At 36.2% G+C, this 26,257-nt stretch overlaps 1 protein-coding gene and 1 long non-coding RNA gene across 2 annotated transcripts in view; both read right to left on the bottom strand.

Annotated features, from left to right (window-relative positions):
- LOC126697188 (stemmadenine O-acetyltransferase-like) overlaps positions 1-26,257 on the bottom strand; it is a 63,707-nt gene that overhangs the window by 17,920 nt on the left and 19,530 nt on the right. The window lies entirely within an intron of this gene.
- LOC126697191 (uncharacterized) lies at positions 20,917-21,693 on the bottom strand. Its single transcript, XR_007646162.1, has 2 exons — positions 21,616-21,693; positions 20,917-21,541 (listed from the first exon to the last, which is right to left on the bottom strand). It is a non-coding gene; the product is annotated as an uncharacterized LOC126697191 (long non-coding RNA).

Here is a 26,257-nt window from a genome sequence, read left to right as displayed (position 1 = left end):
CTTCTTCCAACTTCAACTTTAGGTTTTTTGTCTCCTTGGTTCAAACTTTATGGCCAACACCCTGATATCACTTCCCTCAAAATTTTTGGCTGTGCTTGTTACCCTTTTCTTAGACCATACACTAAACACAAACTAGAGCATAGGACTACAAAATGTCTCTTCTTAGGCTATTCCACAGTGTCAAAGGGCTACTTATGTCTTGATTTACTCACTAAGAAGTTGTATACCTGCAGGCATGTTTTGTTTAATGAAGCCAAGTTCCCTTTTACTTCTGTTACATCTTCTGTTTTAATTCCTAATCCTCCAAAATCAGAAATTTCGCTGTCTAATCTTTTGTACTTACACTCTTCCAATCAGCCTTCTATTCTAGGTCCTTTTTCTAGTCATACCTCACCCTCACAGTCTTCCTCTTCCCAGGATGTTCAATCTCCTCCTATCTCTAGTCCCATACACTCTCCACCTGTTCCTAATCCTACTCCCCCTGCTCATATTAATGATTCTATCTCTATTCCTCATTCTCCCTCACCATCCATATCTATTCCTACTCCTACTTTAGACCTTTCACCACCTCTTTCACCTGTTTCAGCTCATTCTTCTCATCCTACCTCATCTTCCAATGTTCTGATTCCTATCAATACCCATCCTATGACCACCAGATCAAAGAATGGGATTTCCAAGCCTAAACTGTGTTATAAGGCAGTGATTGACTACACTTCTACTGAACCTCCCTCATACAAGGTTGCCTCTAAGCTTCCTCAATGGGTTAAGGCTATGGATGAGGAGTTTTCAGCCTTACAAAGGCAACACACTTGGTCACTTGTACCTGCTGCTCCTGGTATCAATTTGGTAGGGTGTAAATGGGTCTATAAGCTGAAATTGCATAGTGATGGTTCCATTGCTCGTTATAAAGCAAGGCTAGTTGCAAAGGGCTTTCATCAACAGGCTGGTATAGACTATACTGAGACATTTAGTCCTGTTGTTAAGCCAGCCACAGTGAGACTTGTCTTGGCCATTGCAGTGAGCTTCCATTGGTCTCTAAGGCAACTTGATGTCTCAAATGCCTTCCTCCATGGCTTTCTGAAAGAGGAGGTTTATATGCAGCAGCCTCCGGGGTATGTGGATGCTCAGTTTCCTCACCATGTATGCCGGTTACACAAGTCTTTATATGGCTTAAAGCAAGCTCCAAGGGCTTGGTTTGACAGATTCACTTCTCAACTTCTACACCTTGGTTTTGTGGCTTCTATAGCTGATTCTTCATTATTTGTCTTTCATTCTCATCAGACCATCATCTACCTCCTTTTGTATGTTGATGATATCATCATCACTGGCAATTCCACTTCACAGGTTGATCATCTTGTCACTGCTCTCAGCACTGCTTTTGAACTTAAGGATTTAGGGGCTCTCTCTTATTTCTTGGGCATTCAAATCTTGCCTACCAGGTTTGGCCTCACTTTGTGCCAATCCAAATATGCCTCTGATGTCCTCCACAGGTTTAAGATGGAGAATTCCAAGCCCATAAAAACTCCCAGCTGCCCCAACTCCCGTCTAACTTCTTTTGATGGTACTGCTTTGCCTGATCCTTCTGAGTACAGGAGTTTGGTGGGTGCTCTCCAATACTTGACTTTCACACGCCCAGATTTATCTTTCAGTGTGCACCAGCTATGCCAGTTTCTGCAACATCCTACAACTTCTCATTTGGAAGCTGCTAAGCGTGTTCTACGCTATGTGAGAGGGACTTTACACTTTGGTATTCATTTTGCTCCTGGTCCTCTTACCTTCTCTGCTTTCTCTGACGCGGACTGGGCTGGTGACCCAACAGATTGTAAATCCACTACAGGAATGTTGGTCTTTCTTGGTTCAAGTCCCATATCTTGGTCTTCAAAGAAGTAGCCCACTGTCTCACGGTCTTCCACAGAGGCTGAGTACCGTGCCTTGGCTTCCACTGCTGCAGAATTGGCTTGGCTTCGCACTTTGTTCCGAGAGCTCAAACTCTTCTTGCCTCACATTCCTATTCTCTGGTGTGACAATAATTCTGCCATTGCTTTGGCTTCTAATCCTGTTTTCCATTCAAGAACCAAGCACATTGAAGTCGACTATCATTATGTCAAGGGCTGTGTACTTCGTCGTGATTTGGGCATCAAATTCATCTCTGGCCGTGATAACGTTGCTGATATTTTCACTAAGCCGTTGCCTGGTCCATCCTTCTTGCTTCTTCGTGGCAAACTCTTGGCTCATTCCACCTCGAGTTTGAGGGGGGATGTTAAGAGAATACAAAACCCAGTGCAGAATACAGAGTAATTACAGAGCAATCTCAGAGCATCATCCAACGGCTAGGAATGTGTCTTTAATACACTTAAGCAAACGATGTCGTTCTATTTAAGTGCTGATGAGTTTTCTGTACTTATGTCTAAACGCTGTCATTTTGTATGAGTTTGTTAAGTGACAGTCTAGCTTTGATTAGGTGTTAAGTCTGTTATTTATCCCTGATTAAGCTCCGCTCTTTACGGATCAACTCCGTATTTTAAGGCTTGTTAGTTAGGTAGTTACCATAAGCTTGGGCTGTATATATAAAGATCTGAGTGTGTAATGAACAGTGCAGTGAGTATTTTCTCCAGAAAGTTCCAACGCTCTCTTCGTCTCTTTCTAATATTTTCTCTCTAATTTTCTCTCTGTCTCTTTGAGTGTTTACTGTAAAACCTCCATTGTTAAAGCATTTGCAAGCTTGGTTCAAACCTTTTCACCAAACCTGTTGCTTCTCCCTTAATTTGTTTCTTCTAATCCAAATACTCTAAGTGACCATGGAAAACAAAGCAGCAGTGGCTGGACTTGTATCGAACAGTACAGCTGATACCAAATCACCAAAACTTCTAAACATTTTTGTTCGAGGGAGACTAAATATAGGATCCGAGAGCCAAATACATTTGACCAAATCACACAACCAAAGACAGTGGATTGTATCCTCGGGGTGCTCTTCACATAAACTGCAGACATTGTCAGAAAGTATATGTTGTGTAAACAGATTGCATTTGGTAGGTAACAACTCATTTGAAGCTCCCCATGTAAAATGCTTGACTTTGTTTGGAACCTTCAACTTCCAAATACTATTCCAAAAAGGCTTGCAACCCTCTGTATTGGACGAACTACGTTGGGAAGTTCTGTTCTCATCAGATAGCAACTAGTAGGCGCTCTTAATTGAATAGCTCCCATCCGTGGTTCGAGGCCAAATAAGCAAATCTTCCATCGGGTAGAAGCTAACTAGGATACTTTGAATGCTCTCTGCCTCCCATGGTAAAAAATTTTGATTAATAAGCTCCTTGTTCCATATTTTTGTGTGAGGAATGAAAAGATCCTTTATTGTGATCAGTGATGAATCAAGTTGGAGAGATACAATTTGACCACCCCCTGAGGAGTCCAACCAGTGGTGTTTCCAAATGTTAATGGATGCTCCATCTCCTATTCTCCAACGTGCGCCCTTTAGGATGACCTCCCTTGCTTGTAAGATACTTCTCCAAGCAAAGGAACTCCGAGGATTGTTAGCAGCATCCAGAATGCTACTTGATGGAAAATATTTCGGTTTAAACACTTTATACAGTAGTGTATCCTTCTCATGGTAGAGTCTCCACACCTGTTTTCCAAGAAGTGCATCATTAAATTGTCTAAGGTCCCGAACCCATGTCCCCTAGAGACTTCAGTGAGCATAAAGTACTCTACTTCACCTTTTGCATTTTCCTTGAATTTTCTTGGCTTCCCCACCAAAATTTGTGGATCATTGCCTCAATATCCTTGATCAAACCCATAGGCAACCGGAACACACTCATCAAATAGGTAGGAATGGATTGAATCACTGCCTTAATCATGACTTCCTTCCCTGTTTGAGAAAGTAGTTTTTCCTTCCATCTATGCATTTTGGCCCAAATCCGCTCTTTAATCTGATTGAAGCATGCTTTTTTCTGTCTTCCCACAAAAGATGGCAAGCCCAAATATTTTTCATAATGCTTGATGGCCGACACCCATAGCAAGACCTTGATTTCTTGTTGGACCTTCTCCGGTGTATTTCAGCTAAAGAAAAGAGTGGTTTTGTCCTTGTTCACCAACCGGCCAGAAGCAGCCTCATACCAATCAAGTAGTTGTTGGATTTTTTAACATTCTGCTTTATTAGACCTGCAAAATAGAAGGCAATCGTCTGCAAAAAAGAGGTGAGTAATCTTTGGACCATGATGACATAAAGATAAACCCCTAATCTCCCCATTATCTGCTGCTTTGTTGAGAAGAGCATTTAGCCCTTCCGCATAAAACAAAAAGAGAAAGGGGAAAGGTGATCACCTTGCCTCAAGCCTCTTGATGGTCTAATAAGCCCTTTTCGTTCACCATTCAACAATAAGGAATAAGTCACTGTGGAAACACACTGCATGACCATGGCCACCCAAGAATCCTGAAACCCCATTTGTAACATAATTTTTTCTAAAAAACTCCACTCCACTCTGTCATAGGCTTTGCTCATATCAAGCTTTAATGCTATAAAACCCTCCCTTCTCGAGCTTTGGGTTTTCATATAATGCAAGAACTCAAAAGCAATCAAAATATTATCCGTGATAAGTCTATCAGTAGTGAAAGCACTTTGAGCTTCTGAAACTATAGAATTTAGAAAGGGTTTAAGACGGTTTGCAATAACTTTGCTAATAATTTTGTAAATCACATTGCATAGACTGATAGGTCTAAACTCCGAAACAGTTTCAGGATTTTCACTTTGGGAATCAAGGTAATAAAAGTGTGATTTATGGATTTAAGGAGAGTACCGAAATTTAGGCAAGAAAGGACAGCTTCTGACACTTCCGGACCGATATTTTGCCAAAAGGATTGATAGAAGAGAGGAGGCATTCCATCTAGTCCTGGGGCCTTCAAAGGAGCCATTTGCTTGATAGCTATATCAATTTCTTCCATAGTGTATGGCTTCACCAACTCGGCATTTATGTCTGCTGTAACTACCCTTTTTACTCCTTCAAGAACTCGGTCAAGCTCATGGGGATTTGATTGGGTAAACAATCTGGTATAGAACTCCACAAATATGCCCGAAACAACACCTTCATATCTCTGCCAAGCCCCTTCAGCATCTTTTATACCTTTAATAAAGTTCTTTCTCTTCCTTTAAGTAGCCACTCCATGAAAATAACTAGTGTTTTTATCTCCTTTCACCACCAACTGTGTTCTTGCTCTTTGCCGCCACATTCTACTTTCTTTATCAAGTAAAACATTAAGCTCTCTCTGAAGTTGACTAACAACCCCATAATTCCCACCCTTGGCCGCTTCTTCTTTAGCTTTCCAAAGCAACTCCTTCTTCATGGCAATCTGTCTCTTTACATTATTGAACTGGTCTTTGCTCAATGACTTAAGCATCTTTTTGCACTTCTTGAGTTTCTTAGACACCTTGAACATTAGAGTACCTTCATGTTGAGTTTCCCAAGCTCTTAGAATCGTATCACTGCATCCCATGTTTGCTAACCACATCTCTTTGAAATGAAAAGGCCGCCGAAACCAATGTTGTGACTCACTATTGGGATCAAAGACCACCTTAATGGGGCGATGGTCTGATGAGAAACAATTAAGATGGCGAACTATAGCAGTTGAGAATTTTGCTAACCAATCATAGTTGGCCACACCCTTGTCTAGCCTTCCCAAATTAGATGTCTGTGTCTCCTACTATGCCAAGTAAATTCTGGTCCAGTGAAACCGAGATCCATAAAACTACAAAAATCCAATACATCACGAAAATCTTGCATTTGAGCATGTGGTCTAATTCTACCTCCTCTCTTCTCTTCAGTCTGTAATATTTCGTTAAAGTCACCTATACAACACCACAGCAAGTGTAGTTTGGATCGTAACATACGTAGCATACTCCAAGCTTCCTCCCTGTAACTAGTATTTGGTTCTCCATAAAAACTGGTAAAGCGCTAAGGTTAAGTCGTCGTTCCATTCACTATTGCGTCTATATGATACTTTGAGAAGCTGTCAACCCACACCGTAACATCCAATTTGCAAAGAGCCAATCCGCCATCCCTACCTTGACTAGGAATAGTAAACAGGCCTACATATTTAATCTTGATAGGCCAAAAACTTATTGACCCCTTATGATAAATTAATTGATTAATTAGCCAAGTTTATTAATTAATCAAATTAACATGCAAAGCGTGTGGTAGCACAAACAAATTACCAATTAAACTAAGTATACAGCAGAAATTAAATTGACATGATGATTTGTTTACGAATGGGGAAAACCTACATGGCAAAAACCCCACCGGGTAATTTTAAGGTCACTACTCTCGAGAATCTACTATTATCAAAATAAGCAGTTACAAGTAAGGAATCTCAGTACCTTATACCAACCTACAGTTGAACTCCTACCCCAATACCCAATTGGACTTGTTTAGTAGTGACAATCTCTCCTTTCAATGCATGGCTCTCAGTACGTGACTAACAAATTACGCGGATCTCAGTACGCGACTTCAATCACTAACTAGGGAAGGTTGTTGGCTGTAAAGTTCTTCAGTTTATCACATGATGAAGATCATGAAGTTGCTTGGTCACAAAACCCTATGATGTACAAATACAGCAGCTTCTTTAAGAACTAGGGCAAACTAGGTTTTCCGGTTACACTCTTTTTCACACTTGTGCAATTGTGCACTTGTGCAATTGTGCTCTTGTGCAACTTGTCTAACCTTTTATGGCTCTTAAAATAATCCTTATATATGTTTCAGGTTGTGAGAAAAGAAAGTCCAAACATATAATCATGGATTGGATGAAAAACAGTCCTGAAAAACTGAGTTTCATAAACCTCGATAGATGGAGCTAGCTGTTGAGGCGTGGGCTTCACAGCTTTTTAAACCTCGATAGATGCTAGCTGTTGAGCTTTAATGAGTAGCACTTTCACACTTAATTCTTGGACAGACTTGCATGGTTTTAACACTTGAACTTGAAACCTTATTTCTTGAATCGTTAAACACATCCTAGATCTACCTAATTACAAGTAAAGTGCGTTTTGTCAAAGGATTAACTAATTACATAAAATAGTGGCATATGTTCTTAACATTGAATCACATATGTCCTAACAAATCTTACACCGTATCTTTTCTAATTGTTTTCTCTCAGACCAGGTCTCTGACAAAAAAACAATAAGGGGATCTTGTGCTTGAATAATGTTTTCAAGCTTGTCCTTTGCCAGTGAGTTCCCAAGCCCACAGCAGTTCCAAGCGAGGCAACTCATTGCTCTCGACGGGGCTGCCCCGCAGTGATGAGGTTGGGCTTAAGTTAACATAATACCCTATGTAAAAGCAAAACTTATTTGGAATCATTATATATGGGTATTGTAATAACTCAATTTAGACCATATTACCATAAGGAGATTGCTCTTTTTTCTTTTTTCTTTTTCTTTTATTTTATTTATAAGCATCTATCTAAAAGTTATCTGAGATCATTAAGGGCATATATATAATGCCTGCAAATCAATAATTTTTATTTTTATATAATGATTGATTAAAGAAAAAACAAAAAACTCCCAAGATTTTTGATTTCTTAGCACAATGTGAAGATATACAAGAAGGCTTTTAACTTGAGGATGAATCGAAATGAGATTAAAAGTTAGAACTAAGTAGCTAACGGTGTTATCGCAATCAACAAGCTGTTGTTCACTAAGATTGACAAGTTTCCCAGTTGCAATAAAAATTGGTTCCTTCGACAGCTCCAGTAGTGCTAAAAGCAACATGATCCACATGCACCAGCAATATCAATAAAAATAGCGCACCATAAACATATAGTCAGAAAATGTACGTGTCTCAATCCCTGAATCTGAAGCTCATTTTCACTGGGTTGCTCTGACTCTGAGTTTGTATAAGTGATTGTTGTAATGGACTCTTTAGTCAAAAAAATTAAGCCCATCCCAATCAACAACGCAGTGCTTGATTTTTTATTTTATTTTATTTTATATCTTTTTCCCAATATGTTTAACAAAGGCATGGCATAAATTTCTAACCAGAGATGGCTTAAAAATATATATAAAGACATTAAAGTGAGTAAAACAAAAAAAAAAGACATTATTCAACTAAAAGGATCCTCTCAGTTTCTCGGCCACTCCTCCAGCATCAAAGCTGAACGTCATGCTCTCCAATATGGCCTCTTACTTGCCTTTGTATCTCAACATCAAACATCTTTTAGTGTAGAGCTAGATGCTAAATGCTTAGTTGGTTTGCTGTCTAATCATAATACTCCACAAACTCATGAGTAGATGTCATCCTTAAAAACCAGCTTGCAAGAGGAGAGTACTCAAGAACTTACAAATACATAATTAAACTTACACTAAATCCATGTAGAACACTGAAATCATAACAAAGTTGTACTCAAGGCACTAATAAATGAGGAGGCTAACAGATGTAAAAATTTTACTGTCTTATTACCATGCATTAGGGGTTATTTAAGAAATATTAGGATTGTAAGCATGGATCTCGGGTTGTTGATACCTTGATAAGCTTTCAACTCACAAATACTTAATGGAGACAAAATCATAGCAAATTTCTAGATTTATCCACGCATTGTGTATAGCGAATCACTGTGACAAATGCTGTCATTCTGACTAGAAAAATTGAATCACAACAAAATATATGTGGATGAACTGCACTTATATAAATTCTTATTACAACTTAAGGAATTCCATACATTTGATTCAGAAAAGGAATTACAATTATAAAAATAAAAAAGGAGAAGAATTTCAATACGTGCGAGAATTCTTTAAACTTACATACTCAGCAAAATGCCTTACAAGTACTCCTATCATTTTAAGGCTAATTATTACTTCACCTTCAACAGGGCACACACCCTTTTAGATTCAATAGTGTAAACATGTGAACACTGTCAAAGCCCTAATTTGTATCAAGAGTATAGCGCTGATAAACCAATTTATTAATGATTTATTTTCATACACTACCATCAACCAATTCTATTTTACTTATCTTGGGCATCAAACATAAATACATCCAAAGATTTTAAAGAGGGAGTAAAATGCTAGGATTTAGAGAAGCAAATGCAAGAAATTCAGGATCATTCTCCAATATAGCCATTTCTTTCTCATCCATGGTCAACCATGCCTCAATCCCAATACCGCATGGGGTTTCACCGAACATTGTTAAATTTCTGAATGCAGAACCAACTTTCCCCATGATACCAATCCAAAATGGCTTCCCCCAATCAAAATCAAGTACTCCTAAGCCAGCATGTAAACGCCCAAACATCTGGTTTTATTTCTGCAGAAAACATTTATTCTAACTGGTTAAAGTAATCAGAGAAAGCCAAAAACCCTTCATTTCCTTGCAAATTTTCCTCAAAATCGGTATCAAACCCTGTGATGGCGGCGTTTACAAGGTCCACCAATTCATGCAACTCTCTCTCTTCCATAGTCAAATCAACTGCTGCAGGTGCCCACCAAAATATATTTCCAATAGAAGCATCTGACAAGCGAGGCTTCATTCGTGTCCTTAAGTTCACCGCTTGGACCAGCATAGCCATGGATGTCTTTTTCAAACCCGCTGATATGCCTTTAGAAGCTGCCATGCAATGTTTCCAAATGAAACAAGTTAGTGCCTCAATGCGTGTAGGTTTAGGAACTAATTCACTTTTTGCTTTGGCTCTTAGGGTGGCTATTGCTTTGTCATGGAACACAAACCTTCTTGTAACATAATCACCTTCTTTGAACCATAAGTTATCCATTGTATCTATATACTTATGAGGAAGTGAATCTCTAGGTGGAAACATGGTTGATCCCTCACAGAAATTTGGATGTATAACTTCTTCCGGAAACCCAGTAAAAGTGGCAGCCCAAGAATGAAGGAAAGCACTCGATGTTGTTGCATCTCCAATCTTATGTGAGCTTCCACCACAAACAAAGATATTCAGTTGAATAGCTACTTGACCTATAGTAGTATCTGTTTCCTTGCAAAAGGCACGATACGGAACGAATAGGGCCAGTAAGTCTTTTTCTTGGTGCTTAAGGAACTCAAACATGGAACAATTAACACGAGCTTCCGAAACGGGAACACCCGTGTAGAAATCATGGATAAAAAGGTTGTTTTTTATGCTCCCAGAAAATGGATAAAAGATATTGAGGGTATCTGAAAGGGATTTTTTAAGCTGTGCAATAATTTGGGACATGTCGAGGTTGAGATTAGTACTCATGGGGTAGAAGAAGACTGTGGGAACGTAAGTTGCAGGAGTGACCTAATCAAAGAGGGTGAATTTGTATGGTTTCAGATGGTGCAATGTTGGTGAAGATGGTTTCATTGTTTCCTTTGAAATGATAGTGACCTCAACCTTCACCATTTTGCCGCACGAATTGCTTTGCCTTAGTAGTCTCGATAGTGAAATATCTCTCTCTTTTTTTGATCAAAGACCTTGCCGGTGGTACTAGCTGTGTTTACTGAAAGGTTTCCTGTTATAATTTATAAGCATCTTGTGGCTACTGGCTAGTGTGACCGTGATGATGGCATCCAGACATTTTATTCGTTTATGTACCGGTTGGATACGATCATTCCTCTTCTTTTTTTACCCTTAGCGTTTAATTAAGATTTTCCTCCCTGTCATTTAATCATATTTTTATCCTTTCCTTCTTTTTGAGCTTGCTGTTTCAGATGCTCACCACTCTCCATTAACTTTTTTTTAAATCATTTTTCAGCTTTACACCATGGACATGTTTCCCTCGTTGTTTGCATTCCTGAGAAAACAAAGAAAATAAGTTTCAAATTTTAAGTTTGAAAATAAACTAACTCCAAATATTTTCTTTGTTATTTTATTTTTAAATTAAAATCGTTGACTATTTTGACATAATATCAAAAAGTTAGGAACTAAACTGGCATATTTGAATGGTTAGAAATCATTTTAACCTATAAAGTAAACATTATGGACCAAATGGTAATTTACCCTTTCAATTTTTTTTTTCCTTTTCATGGTGTCACAACGCACTAGTATATTTAGAATTCTTATTTTTTTGCTAAATAATATATTTAGAAATTACTCTTGCATTATAAGCACCTTCCCACAGCTCATAGGTTTATGATTAGGCAAATTATTATGTAGTCTGGTCCACCATCATGTGAGAGACCGAAGCATTGCTCTAAGACTACCCAATAATTTCCCCATGATTAATACCGGAGGAAATTGCAACAAACCTTTAGTCTCCTCAATCGTACTAGTGTCCATGATTGATGGTAAGGGGAGTTCATGGGTTGTATCCTCCCACCTGTGTAGCTACTATAAATTCTTTATCATATGCATCCATATTGGTAGAGCCATAAATTTTGCAATATTTTTCCACAAAAAAGTTACTTTATTTATTTTACCTTCCCACTTTACAAAACACCTAATATAAGTGGTTTTATTTTAGTTTTCAACACAATAAAATAATATAAACAACACAATAAAATAAATTTTTTTTAGGCGGAAATACTATTTTTGTTCCTACATTTTTACCTCATTCCCACTTTAGTCCCTACTTTTTTATTTTACCCTTTTTAGTCCCTAAAATGAAAAATGCGTCTGTTTTAGTTCATACTGTCATCTCACTAACGGAAATTGTCTACGTGGTAGATGGAGTGCACTGTTGGCATATTAAAAGCTGACGTGGCCATTAAAATTTAAAAAAAAATTATTTTGCATTAAAAAAATGTCATGTTAGCATCTTTTTTTTTTTTTTAAATTACCATTTTAACTAAATAAAAAAAATTAAAAACAAAATTAAAAACTAAAAGTCACATGAATTGAGATCTAAGTGTACCTTTAACAAGAACAACAAGAACACCAACCTAGTTTTAAGAACACAAAATTAAACACCAAAAGTCACAAACCCAAAAAATAAGAACACAAAATTAAACTTCAAATCCACGTCAGATTAAACATGAACAAGAAATTAAAGATGAAAAGAAAATTTAAAACCCAAAAAATTTGAACCTTAGAGTCGAAACCCAGAATTAGAATTCATTCCAACATTCTTGACAAACCCAGATAAAATTGATAAATTAAACTTGAACACATTAAACATTTGAACAAAAACACAAACCCAGCAAATTTAAAACCCAAAAAATTAAATTCAAACCTAGATTCAAAAAATTAAATTCAAACCTAGATTCGAACCTATATTTCAAACCCCCACACCACCAAAACATCAAACACAAAAATCAAACCCAGATTTTTGGCCCCCAAACACAAAACTCAAGACCCAAATTTTCTTATACTTTATGGGAAACTAAAGACAAACCTCATATCCAAACCTTAGAGCTGAAACCAAATCACCTCCAACCTCAGATTCGAAACTATCAAACCTAAACGAAATCAACCTCACCTGACAACAAAACCACCTCCTCTCTTAGCCACCACTGCTTTCTTCTTGCTCGTGTTTGCCTAGGATGTGGGTTTGAGAGGACGAGGTAGAGAAGGTGATTGACTTTTGGCCATGGTTGGGATTGGCTCGGTGAGAGTGAGAGAGGAAAATAAGATGGTTGGGATCGAGCTATGTGAGAGAGGGGATCGGGCTATGTGAGAGAGGAAAAGAGAGATTGAGAGAGGATGAGATTGTGTGGGTTTAATGAAAAGGAGACTGAAAAGGAATATGTTTTTCTTGTATTTAAATCTGTGTTCTTGGTGTTTTTGTTCAAGATACAATTAGATTTTAATTTATATAATTTTTGGTTTTTAATTCTATTGTTTATTTTTAATTTAGTTAAAATTGATAAATAATTTTTTTTTAGATCGATGTTGACGTGGTATTTTTTTTAATGCCAAATAAAATTTATTATTATTATTTTAATGGCCATGTTAGCTTTTAATATACCAATAGTGCACTCCGTTTGTCACGTAGATAATTTCTATTAGTGAGATGATGGTAAGGAGTAAAATAAAACATATTTTTCATTTTAGGGACTAAAAATGGTAAAATAAAAAAGTAAGGACCAAAGTGAAAATTGGGTGAAAATGTAGGGACGAAAGTAGTATTTTTGCCTTTTTTTAATTATAAATATATATATATATATATATATGAGCTATAGTGTGACTAGGTGAATGAGCTACAGTGCAGTGTGAATTGATAAGTCACAAACTGAATGACCCTTTGTGATAAAAATTAATTAATTAATTAATTAATTTATCACGCAAACGCATGGTAGCACAAACAAATCACTAACAAACTAAATATGCAGCGGAAAATAAATAACATGGTGATTTGTTTACGAATGGGGAAAACCTAACGGCAAAAACCCCACCGGGTGATTTTTAGGTCACCACTCCCGAAACTCTACTATTATCACAACAAGCGATTACAAGTAAAGGAATCCAAGTACCTTACCAACTTACAATTGAAACCTTACCCCAATACCCAATTGGACTTGTTCTATAGTAACAGTTTCCCTTTTAGATGCACGACTCCCAGTACGTGACTAACCAATTGCGCGAATCCCAGTACGCGACTTCAATCACCAACTAAGAAGGTTGTTGGTTGCAAAGTTCTTCAGTTCATCCACATGATGAAGATCAAGAAGATGCTTGGTCACAAAACCCTATAGTGCACATACACAACAACTTCTTCAAGAGAAAGAGATGAACTAGGTCAAGAACTTCGTCTTCGGTCACAATTTGCTTGAACAAAGTTTGCTCAAAACTTGTGCAACTTGTGAACTCTTTGACGGCCCTTAAACTGATCCTTTTATATGTCTAGGGTGGAGAAAAGAAAGCCCAAAGACACATTCACGGATCCCAAGAAAATCAGATTGGAATTCTGAGAATCTTAAATCTCGACAAATAGCAGGTATCGAGCAGCTGTCGAGAATGTAGAATAGCTTCCTTAAGCTCGATAGATGCAGCTGTCGAGTTTTAATGATTTTGCACTCTGAACTTGTTTTCTTGGACAGACTTGAAGGCTTTAACACTTGATCTTGAAACAAGATTTCTTGAAGTATTTAAAGACATCCTAAATCTACCCAAATACAAGTAAAGTGCATTTTGTCAAAGGATAAGCCAATTACATAAAATCATGACATATGTTCTTAACATGTGAAACACCTGTGTCCTAACAATCTCCCCCTTTGGCAATCTGTGACAAAACCACAACAAACAAATGAACATATGAGAGAAGTCATAAATCACTCAACTCATATTTACTTGTTGAATACAATAAAATCTATCATAACACAAACTCTTGAAAAACTTTGCAAGAAGAGAGTTTATGGCAAGTAAACTTTGACAACCTGTATTTCTGAAACACTTTAAACAAAACCCATCAATGCATCTTTGTGTGAAACAAAAGTAATAGATTGTATACAAGTATAAGAAACATGTGTATAAAGGGAGAAAAGAAACAACACATGAAGGGGTAGGTGAAAGAAAAACACACATCAATATAAAAAAAGAGATAAGTACAATGTATGTCTATAAATGGTCACAAGACCTCATGTACAAGAATAATGCATCTAAAAAGAAAGAAAAGAAAAGAAAAGAAAAGATACATATTATCCTTACTACATCCCTCAAAATGTATTAACACTCCCCCTAACAAAATGGTCCTATACTAATTCTCCCCCTAAGATAGACTACTCTCATACCAAAACTACTCCCCCTTTTTGTCACGAATGACAAAGGGTAAGAGTGTCAAGTAGACATCTCATCGGTAGAGCTAGCATCTCCATCAGCATCATTCGAAGCATCATCATCATCACCATCATCATCATCCTCATTCTCAGAATCAGAAACCACCGGAGAAGGTGGTGAAGGAGTAGCCTCAGGAGCAAAACCACCCATGGACGCCTGTCGTCGTGCAATACGACCGACACGAATGTTCACCTGATACAATTCCGTAGAGAATGTATCTAGGCAAGCATATATGCGCTGCAACTGCGCCATGATATCTCCTAAAGACACATCGCCCAAAGAAGAAGGAGGAGCCGATATGGATGGAGCAGAACGGGATGGAGCTAAATGTGAGGAAAGAGCTACTGAATCTGACTGCCGCGACCGAAGCTGGACCTCGCTACATTTAATGGTAGCGGAATCTATGGCACACATGACGTTAAAATGGTTGTAAGAGGGAAAAGGAACGGAAAAATGGCGTGGAAAAATGGCGTAAGATCCTTGTGATAGCGGAAGGAAAGATGAGCTTATCACGGGACGCCGAATCTAGATGAACATCTATAATAGACAAAATGAAATAAGAAGGGAAATCTATGGTAAGATGCTCAAGAAGTGATAAAAAAAAAAAAAATCAAGCACGAGGCTTTGTGACGGAGTTATAGTGAGAGAGTGGATGCAAAACAAAAGTCATCACTATGTTCATGAATCTAGGACCTTTAGCAAAAGGTCGACATGGTGTAAAAAGACGCTTACCCCAAGCAGTAGGGCGCTCATAAAAAGCAGACATGAGCTCATCCCTGGACACAGTCCTCAGATGCTCACAAATAGGATAGTCAGGAAACTCTATCCTAGGGACCCGAAGCACATCCGTAACCAGCTGGGGTGTGATAGGAATGCGCGTACCTCGAACACGAGTGAAGAAAAGAGGTACTGACCGATCAATCCCGTTCATGTTGGAGTAGAACTCCTAGATAAGCACGAGAGGATAGGTGACCGGGACGTCACATTGTGACTCCCATCCCCTACTGTGAATGACAGAGGGAAGGTCGGTGTCAGCAAAGTCTCTAAAAATGACTTGGCGTTTTGAATGAATGCCTCATCTAGAAAAATTCTCCGAAAATGCCTTAAAGGCATCATCATCACGAAACCGAATATGAGATAGAGTAAGATCAGACGAAGAAGAAGCACCGGAATAAAGAGGATTTCGAGTTGGAGTGGATTTACGCTTAGGTGCCGTAGACACGACTAACGTAAACTAACAGAGAGGGAGAGAATGAATGACAATCAGAAAAGTCCCAAGCAGTTTCAAATATATCAAGTATATTGAAAAGAAGTACGTATGCATGGAAAATGCATGAACATGTGACATGCAAAAGAAATTGCCTCATGGGCTCAGCCCAATCCAAACGTATCAGCACACAAACATATAGCACACATCTAAATGCATGACAATATCATTATAATGTTAATGTAATACAATGTATGAGGATTTAAACACATTTAAGTGAAAACCCATTCCAAAATTTCAATGAAAGCTCATCAAGAAGACTTTAGATGCTACTCGAGTGGCCAATCTATTCTTTAAAGAAGTTGTGTGTTTGCATGGAGTGCCAAAGTCCATCACCTCTGACCGAGATACCAAGTTCATTAGTTACTTCTGGCGGACTTTGTGGAAGTGTTTTAACACTTCCTTGAATTGTAGCAGCACCAGTCATCCTTAAACTGACGACTAGATAGAAGTGGTTAATTGCACTTTAGGGAATCTGATCCTATGTATCTCAGGCGAGAAGCCCAAGTAGTAGGATCTTGCAATGTCCTAAGCAGAGTTTGCTTACAACAGTTCAGTCAACAGAAGAATTGATAAATCTCCATTTGCCACTGTCTATTGCGTGCCCACAAAACACACTTTGAACTTGGTACCTTTACTTGCGCTTCCAGGAGTGAGTCAAGCAGTAGAGAATATGGCTGACCGTATTCAAGCCATGCAAGAGGAGGTGAGGTAGAAACTTGAAGCTACAAATTAATGCTAAGTACAAAGAAGTTGTTGATAAGAAGAGGTGTGAGAAGATCTTCAATGTTGGTGATTTAGTGTTGGTCTATCTTAGAAAGGAGAGATTTCCTGTTGGTACCTACAACAAATTGAAGGACAAAAAGTATGGGCTATCGAGATGACAGTGTCGAAATTGTATTAAATGTGGCAAGTTGAAGGGAAACGACATTCTAATCTAGATTCATGATGCCATACATGTCGCCAAAATTAAGGCAAATTCTTTCATTAAGGCCTCGAAAATAGTGTTTTGGCTATTTATAGTAATATTTGTTTTTTCTTAATAACTTTTAGTTTAAAAGTCAGAATAAGGCCCTGTCTATTTTGAGACGACCCTTAAGGTCAGTAGTTTATGATTTTGCATTTAACTCAATTTTGTCATTTTTGGTAAATTTTAGTATTTTGTCACCTAATCGCATAATTAGTGCGAATTAGGATTTTTAGACGTTTTTTTCAGTATTTATCATTGTTGTGAATTTCGTTCCGTTCCAACTAGAACAAGCGAAATATTCCATTCCAGTCATGAAACTGGCACACTAAACCCCCTTGTTCCACCTCTGCTTCAATTCCAGTGAATTTCGGTGCATTCCAGCCATTCCGAACTGTTTTGGCCAATTCCTGCCAAAACTTGAATTTCGAGTGGAACAATGTTATGCTGCATTTGCTTTTTTAACTTTTCTCTTTTACTTGTTTCTCCTATCCATGTCATATTGTCAGGTACTACTACTTTACTTTTTACTCTTCTTCCTCTCATTTATTGCCTTTTCTTTGCTTCTTTCTCATTTGTCTTTTCTCTACTCTCTGTCTTACGTAGCAATGTTCTAGTGAAGAACCCAAAGAAGTGTTTGGAAGAAAGAGGCTACCAACATGATGTTCTTTATTTCTTTCCTATTTTGCAAGGAGAAAGTTTGGTTACAAATTTGATTGTAGTCAATAATTACGACTCTTACAATAAATATTTGCATAGCTATATATTTTGAAAATTTAAATATTGTATTGCATGTTTTTTATATTCTTAAGATTTAATTACAACTAGTTTGTAATGAAAATTGTGAGACTAGTTTCACCTTGGCTTACTTGGGTTTTTTTTTTTCTTATTTTTTTGATAAGGCTTACTTGGGTTCTTTTTTCCCCCTTTAAGTTAGGTTCTTTTATAATTTATTGCTCAACAATATCTATTCAAACAATTAAATAGTTCAAGGTTCACAATCAATCTTTTCAAATGAGAAGATAGTTGAATCTCAAAGAGAAGAAAAGGTCAGCCTTGCCGTGCTCCACGATTAAGAAATTGCAACCACTTTGATAGGCCAAGAATGCATTGACTCCTTGTGATAAATTAACCAATTGATTTAGCCAAGTTAATTAATTAATTCAATTAACATGCAAAATGTGTGGTAGCACAAACAAATCACCAATTAACTAAAGTGTAGCGAAAATTAAATTAACACAGTGATTTGTTTACGAATGGGGAAAACCTACACAGTAAAAACTCTACTGGGTGATTTTGAAGTCACCACTCCCGAGAATCCACTATTATCAAAACAAATGGTTACAAGTAAAGGAATTCTAGTACCTTATACCAACCTACAGTTGAACCCTTATCCCAATACCCAATTGGACTTGTTCTATAGTAACAATCTCTCCTTTCAATGCACGGCTCCTAATACGTGACTAGCCAATATATGCGCGGATCCCAGTACGCGAATTAATCACCAACTTGAGAAAGATGTTGGCTGCAAAGTTCTTCAATTCATCACATGATAAAGATCATGACAAATAGGGTGTACAAACACAACAGCTTCTTTAAGTTTCTTGGTCACAAAACCCTAAGGTGTACAAACACAACAACTTCTTCAAGAGAAAGATAATCTAGGGAAAATTCTATCTCCGATCACAATTTGCATGAACACCACTTTGCTTCACACTTGCGCAACCTTTGACGATCCTTAAAATAATCCTTATATATGTTTAGGGTTGTGAAAAAAGAAAGCCCAAACATATACACACAGATGTGATGCAAAACAAAACTGAAAGTTTGTTTTTCATAAACCTCGACAGATAGGGTATCTATCGAGCTAGCTATCGAGTTTTGGGCTTCAGCAGTTTTTTAAACCTCGATAAATGCTAGCTGTCGAGTTTTAAAATCAAGCATTCTTCATTTGTTTCTTGGATAGACTCGCATGACTTTAACACTTGAACTTGAAACCTTGTTCCTTGAAGCATTAAACACATCTTGGATCTACTCAATTACAAGTAAAGTGCGTTTTGTCAAAGGATTAGTCAATTCTAAATTTACATATGTTCCTAACATCAAATCACATGTCCTAACACACTTGAATAAATGGAGATGCTCCAAGTCTCGGGGGGTTGCAATTTTCAAATTCGCCTAATCAAGAAGTGGTCCAAATTACCCCCTCATTTTCATTGTAATTAATAAGTGCAGCTTAGTCATCTCTCAATCATGATCAACTTTTATATATATGTGTATATATATATATATATATTCACTTTTCTCGCCATTGGGTATTTCTAAGTAAATTAATGGTTGGTTATTTATGGGTAATACTAACCATGGACTATTATTGTTATTAGTGGCTTATATAATACCCTCATCAGAATACACTTTCTTGTTAGATTTCTTTCATGAGTGGCTCTAGGGCCACAAACTATTCCACAAATTTTTAACGTGTCAGACTATGAATGATTGTTTATTACTTTTATATGGATCCACCATATTTTTCTTTATTATTCACATTCTACTGCATCACAATTGTGACAAAGAAGTTATGTGATAGTTTGTTGTATTAGATTTTTTTCTTCTTTTGCTCTCCATTTCTAGACATACAGTTTTTGTTCTCTTTCTCTCCCCAAATATTTCTTTTTCTACCATTTATGTTTATTTGATTAAAGAAAAGGCAAGGCATTAGAACTTAGAAGGTTGTCTTAAACATTTGTGAGTAATAGTACATCTATCACGAAAGTCGATGCTATAGTCAAATTATGGGGAGTTGTTTGGTCAAGAAAGTCATTTACACCGAATTTTGTTCTGGTGGCACAAATCAACATTTAGGGATAATACTTCCGCAACATGATTCAATAGCATTGTCACAATGAGGTTGAGATTATTCTAAATTTTTTGCTAATTATTTGAGATATTATTTTATTAAATCAAACTTTATTTATTGATATATTTTCAACACTTATTTGATGGTGGCGGTCTCCCAAAGAAGTGTTTGGAAGAAAGAGACTACCAACGTGATGTTCCTTATTTCTTTCCTATTTTGCGAGGAGAAAGTTTGGTTACAAATTTGATTGTAGTCAATAATTACGACTCTTACAGTAAATATTAGCATAGCTATATATTTTGAAAATTTAAATATTGTATTGCATGTGTTTACATTCTTAAGATTTAATTACAACTAGTTTGTAATAAAAATTATGAGACTAGTTTCACCTCAGCTTACTTGGGTTTTTTTTTTTTTTTTTTTTTTCCTTTTTTTGGTAAGGCTTACTTGGGTTCTTTTTTCCCCCCTTTAAGTTAGGTTCTTTTATAATTTAGTGCTCAACAATATCTTTTCAAACAATTAAATAGTTCAAGGTTCACAATCAATCTTTTCAAATGAGAAGATAGTTGAATCTCAAAGAGAAGAAAAGGTCGGCCTTGCCGTGCTCCACGCAAGGTTTTCAGACCCGGACCGTTTATTGAACCGTAAAAGGGAGAGGTTCAAGGTTTTTAAGGTCGAACCGAGGTTGAACCGGGGTCGAACCGTGATGACGTCATAATTAATTTAATAATTATTTAAATATAAATAAATATATTAAATTAGTATAAATGGAAAAATTAAATTAAATAACCCAATTAAATATAAAAATCTATCTTTTAAATGTATTTTTTCATATCATAATTTTCACAAAACAAATAAAAAATATTATATCCTAAACACACATAGATATAATATTTCTTTATTTATTTATATGTTGTTTAGTTAAATTCGTGATAGTAATATTGTAATAATATAGATATTAGAAGGACACTTAATAAAATTGTAGTGAGGTTGGTTTATTATTATATTTATATATTTGGTACTTATATAATTAGTCCATTTGTTTTTTTTCTTTTTCGGTTCAAATCTGGTGCCAGTGTTGTGGTTTTCTAGGATTAGCATGCAAACATATGAGCTGTAAAGTAACGTGGGTATCTAGGTCTAAGAAGTACAAAGAAATAAAAATATTAATTAATAAATACACTCCCAATTAAATATCACACCTACCTCACCTAACCTCACTAATTTACACTTCAGTTTTTTCCTTTTATCCTTTAGTCCGATCCTTTAGTTTTTCTCTCTTTGCAGCAAAAAGTAAAACAGAGAGAAGTGTGAGAAACTCAGAAACCACAGAAGTGGAGACGGAAAGAAGAAAGAGAAGAAGGAGAAAAAGAAGAAAGAAGAAGAAATAGAAGCTGAAGACGAAGATGAAGGCCGTAACTGACGATCTGTGCTGGGTTGCTAGCTTACTGCTTCAACTTTGCATAGTCCGTACTTTGTAATCTTATTCTTCTCAGTTTGTTTTTTTTTCCCTCACTGGTTCCAGATCTGAAAAAAGTCCAAAGTGCATTTCAGCTGGTATTTGATGAAAAAAAAAAAGGAACCGTGAGAACCGCGAGAACCGTTCACGGTTCTCAGAACCGTGAGGTCTGACCGCGGTTCGCACGGTTCCCTGTTTTTTTCTATAGAACGGTTCTTGAAGCTTAAAGAACCGTAAAAATGAGCGGTTTGAGGGTTTTCCGGTCGGACCGTACGGTCCGGTCCGGGTTTCAAAACTATGGCTCCACGATCAATCTGCAATCTCCATTTATTCAAGTGGTTGCAATTTCTTGCTTCTTATTTTTTTGATCAAAATAAGAAGCAAGAAATTGCAACCACTTGAATATATGGAGATGCTCCAAGTCCCAGGGGGTTGCAATTTTCAAATCCGCCTAATCAAGAAGTGGTCCAGATTACCCCTCATTTTCATTGTAATTAATAAGTGCAGCTTAGTCGACTCTCAATCATGATCAACTTTTATATTTATATATATTCACTTTTCTAGCCATTGGGTATTTCTAAGTAAATTAATGGTTGGTTATTTATGGGTAATACTAACCAATGACTATTATTGTTATTAGTGGCTTATATAATACCCTCATTAGAATACACTTTCTTGTTAGATTTCTTTTATGAGTGGCTCTAGGACCACAAACTATTCCACAAATTTTTAACGTGTCAAACTATGAATGATTGTCTATCACTTATATATGGATTGACAATTTTTTCTTTACCATTCACATTCTATTGCATCACAATTGTGACAAAGTAGTTATGTAATAGTTTGTTGTATTAGATTTTTTTCTTCTTTTGCTCTCCATTTCTAGGCATACAGTTTTTGTTCTCTTTCTCTCCCCAAATATTTCTTTTTCTACTATTTATATTTATTTGATTAAAGAAAAGGCAAGGCATTAGAACTTAGAAGGTTGTCTTAAACATTTGTGAGTAAAAGTGCGTCTATCATGAAAGTTGATGCTATAGTCGAATTATGGGGGAGTTGTTCGGTGACTTTGGTCAAGAAAGTCGTTTGCACCGAATTTTATTCTGGTAGCACGAATCAACATTTACCGCAACATTATTCAATAGCATTGTCACTATGAGGTTGAGATTATTCTAAACTTTTTGCTAATTATTTGAGATATTATTTTATTAAATCAAACTTTATTTTTTGATATATTTTCAACACTTATTTGATGGTGTGGTTTACAGACCCACTTCTTATTTATGAGACAAAACTCTTCAAGAAAGCCAACCGCATCATTGATAATTCGGGACCCATATCTAGCTTTATAGCCCAAAAAAAAATCCTGACCTCGTTTCTATGTTGCAACAGATTCCTTCATCACTCGTTTCTATATAAAATGATGTTTCACCAATCACAATTTAATTTTGTCACATAGCCTTGACGTGTGTCAGTGCATGTATTGTATGATGGATCTAGATCTCCACTCTCCACTCTCCATGATGTCAAAATTTATGTTGATGCAGCATGTTTGAGAGGGTAGGCTTGCTTGGGAGCAGACTGGAGAACCATTAAAGCTCAAGTACAATTAAATCAACTTCAACTCTCCCTGAATCGACAAAATTTTGGCTTTGAGAAGAGACGAGCTATTCAGTAATGTTATTTACATGCAACTTGATGTCAAGTCTAAGATGGTAGTAGAAGCAATAATCAATAGCCAACCTGAATTATGAAGGAAGTTTTAGATTTTTCCATTAGGGCTACTAATATATTGTCAACCTAACTGGTCCCTCTAATATTGTTTATAACGCTTTTTTTTTTTTTTTTTTTTTTTTTTTTTTTTTTTTTTTCTGGGGGTACCCAGCCCCTTTCGGTCCATGGCTTGTGTCATTTTTTTTGGGCTCAAGTAGCGACATGTCTCATTAGTGGCCAACTGGTTCCACGCCATAATACAAAACCATGGTTTAAGTGGTGCTGAGCAATAACCAAACCTGTGAGCCCCCCCCCCTTTTTTTCATTGTTGATTTATTTATTTATTTTTGGTTCTCTTTATTTACTTTTTGTTGAGGTACAATTTTTTCATTCATGCCACATGCCTCAATCTTATTTAATCATATTTATTTATTCACCAAAAAATATCAAAATATTGCTCATAAATTATTTTGGGCCTCCATGAACATTTCTCATCCCATTGGCTTACAAATATTTCATATCTCATTATCTAAATTGGGCATGATATAAACTATCACAAAAAAGCCTAAAAAACTTATGTCTTATCCAATTTCATTATCATTATTTAGATAATATGAAAACCGGCCCTACGAGCCTAATGCACTCATCCTATTCTTTTTAAAGCCCAAGACTACTACTTATACTTGGCAATATTTCAAAAGCCCATTATTCAAATCCATGACAAAATAATTTTATCAATTTAATTCAAATCCATAATCGAAACCCATGGTTTAAACCTATAGCAATTTATCAATGGAATTCAAATCCCATAATCAAAGCCCATGGTTCAAGCTTATGGCAAATTATTTATCAAAAGCTCAATTTACATTGACAATATATCAAAAGCTCAATTTTCATTGGCAACATTTAAAGTCCAATTTTCATTGGCAACATTAAAATCTCAATTCTCATTAGCAATATCAAAAACCCAATTCTAATTGGCAATATTAAAATCCTAATTCACATTAGCAATATCAAAACTTGATTCTTATTGGCAATATTAAAAGTCTAATTCACATTGACAATATCAAAAGCTCAATTCTCATTGGCAATATTAAAAGCTCAATTCTCATTGGCAATATTAAAAGCTCAATTCTTATTGGCAATATCAAAAACTCAATTTACGTTGGCACTATTAAAAGCCCGAGTTAGCTACTTGGCACTATTTAGTGAAAAGTTCAAAATTATCAATATTTGGCAAAATACTATATCATAAGTATTTCACTTAAAGTCCAATGATGAAAAATGCTTCAAGTTCTTAAATCTATTAATATAATATTAAAAACTCATGGAATCTATGACAATTATCTATTCTCAAAACCCATGGCAATCATCTTATCAAAAAGCCCGTGGAAAGTTATGATTATTTATCTTAAACCCATAATATTTATTTATTTCATACCAAATTATAAACCCATGGAATTTATATAAGAACTCATGGTCACTATTTATCTTATATCACAACATTCATAACATTTATTTCCAAAACTCATGGTAATTATTCATCCTACAAGCCCTTTATTATTATCTATTAAAAACCCATGAGAATATGGCGAATATTATCCATTAAGTATTTTAAAGTAATCAAATTGATATCAAATATTAAACTATATAGACTATTATTTAAAGCCCATGGGAATTAATATCCAAAACCGATTATGAGTATTGAAGCCTTGAAGCGTATTCAATTTTACTAACAACCAAAGCTCATGTGGGATGAAAATCTATGGCAACACATAGTAACCTTGTCCATTTTTTAGGACTCAAGGAGCGGAATGCAAGCCCAAGTGAAGAGAATCACTAAAACATGTCCCAGCGGAAGTACCCAACGAAAGTATCTAGCGGAAGTACTCTAGCAATTGAGACAGCTGGGGCTAGCTACTTCTTAATTTCATCAACTGAAGCCTATTGATTATGACAAGACTCAAGGGCTAGGGGCTGACATATAAGAGCTAAGGTGATCTCATTTTCTACCCCCTCTCCAAGTTTTGGTCAAAGGGGAAAGGAAGCCATAACCAAGACCTCCAAGCTCATGAAATTCTCAACTAAATAGTTTATTTCCTTACTAAAATTGTATGTGATTGATTCATGAACCAAGTCCATAAATCCAAAAAGGGGGAAATTAGGGAAAAGTGGTTTGGAGGGCATAAGAGAGTGTCTAGCAGAAGCTCCCAGCAAAGGCATCAATGGTTGACACTTGGCTTGGAGTGTCAACCAGCCCTCTTGAGCTCTAATTCTAGTTGCAGCAAGCAAGATCTCTAGTCCTAATACATGCTCTAATCCCATTGGACGAAATTAACCTCCAAATCCCAGCATTTAATGCCTAGATTAGGAGCATCTTAGCCTCCAGCTGAAACTACCCAAAGAAGCAAAACGCTTTAAAAGCAAGTCTCACCATTTTGGGCCAAATCTCAAATGAGATATTGTAGGATTCTGCTACTATCAGACCTGGTCCCTTCTAAATTTTGCTAATCAATCCCTTAAGCTTCACTATAAAAGGAACTACCATCAACTCATAAAGACAACAATATCTTATCATAAAATTCCTCACCCATCATGTTATTTTCAGCTTATAAATTAGTCATTTAGTTCATAAATCAAATTTTGATCCATAAATACTCATGGATACTTACCCATAAATATCCCATTTCATCTCCTCAAAAAATCCTAGCACCTTAAAATAGTCATAAATAGCCCCTTTTTACACCATACCCGAAAATGGGTAAACACCACACCATCTCTCTTCAATTATTCCATATATTCACTCATACTTTCCATAAAGTCACTCCCACTACTTACTATACACATATATTTATCATTATGGACATAATATGGCACATAGAGATCTTGTTTAAACATTTGTTGCACTAGATGGACACTCTTTCTCTCCCTTCATTCAATCCTAATTTTTCTTCTTTCACTTGTAATTATGAAGCCTGTAATCCTTGTTTATTCCTATTATAATGAAGGTCATAATGTCTTGGATACTATGGAAGTTTTCCATCATGTTGAGTTAATAATAATGAGGAAAATATACGATTTTTATTATGTAAACACATTTATTAACTAATCAAATGTTATCACTGGAGCTTTATCATATTCACTGCTTGACCATTTTCCTCTTGTGTACTTGTTATAATGGGCCCACTTTTATATTTACCGATTAAGGAGGAAATGCATAATTTTTACTATGCGAATACATTTATTAATTTTCTAGACATCTACCGCTAGACGTTTCTCTTGTTTACCACTAGAAGTTTCTCTTGTTTCCAGACATTTATTAAT

Source organism: Quercus robur, chromosome 8, assembly GCF_932294415.1.
Source record: "Quercus robur chromosome 8, dhQueRobu3.1, whole genome shotgun sequence".
Lineage (NCBI taxonomy): Eukaryota > Viridiplantae > Streptophyta > Magnoliopsida > Fagales > Fagaceae > Quercus > Quercus robur.
This window is presented reverse-complemented; position numbering and strand designations above follow the sequence as displayed.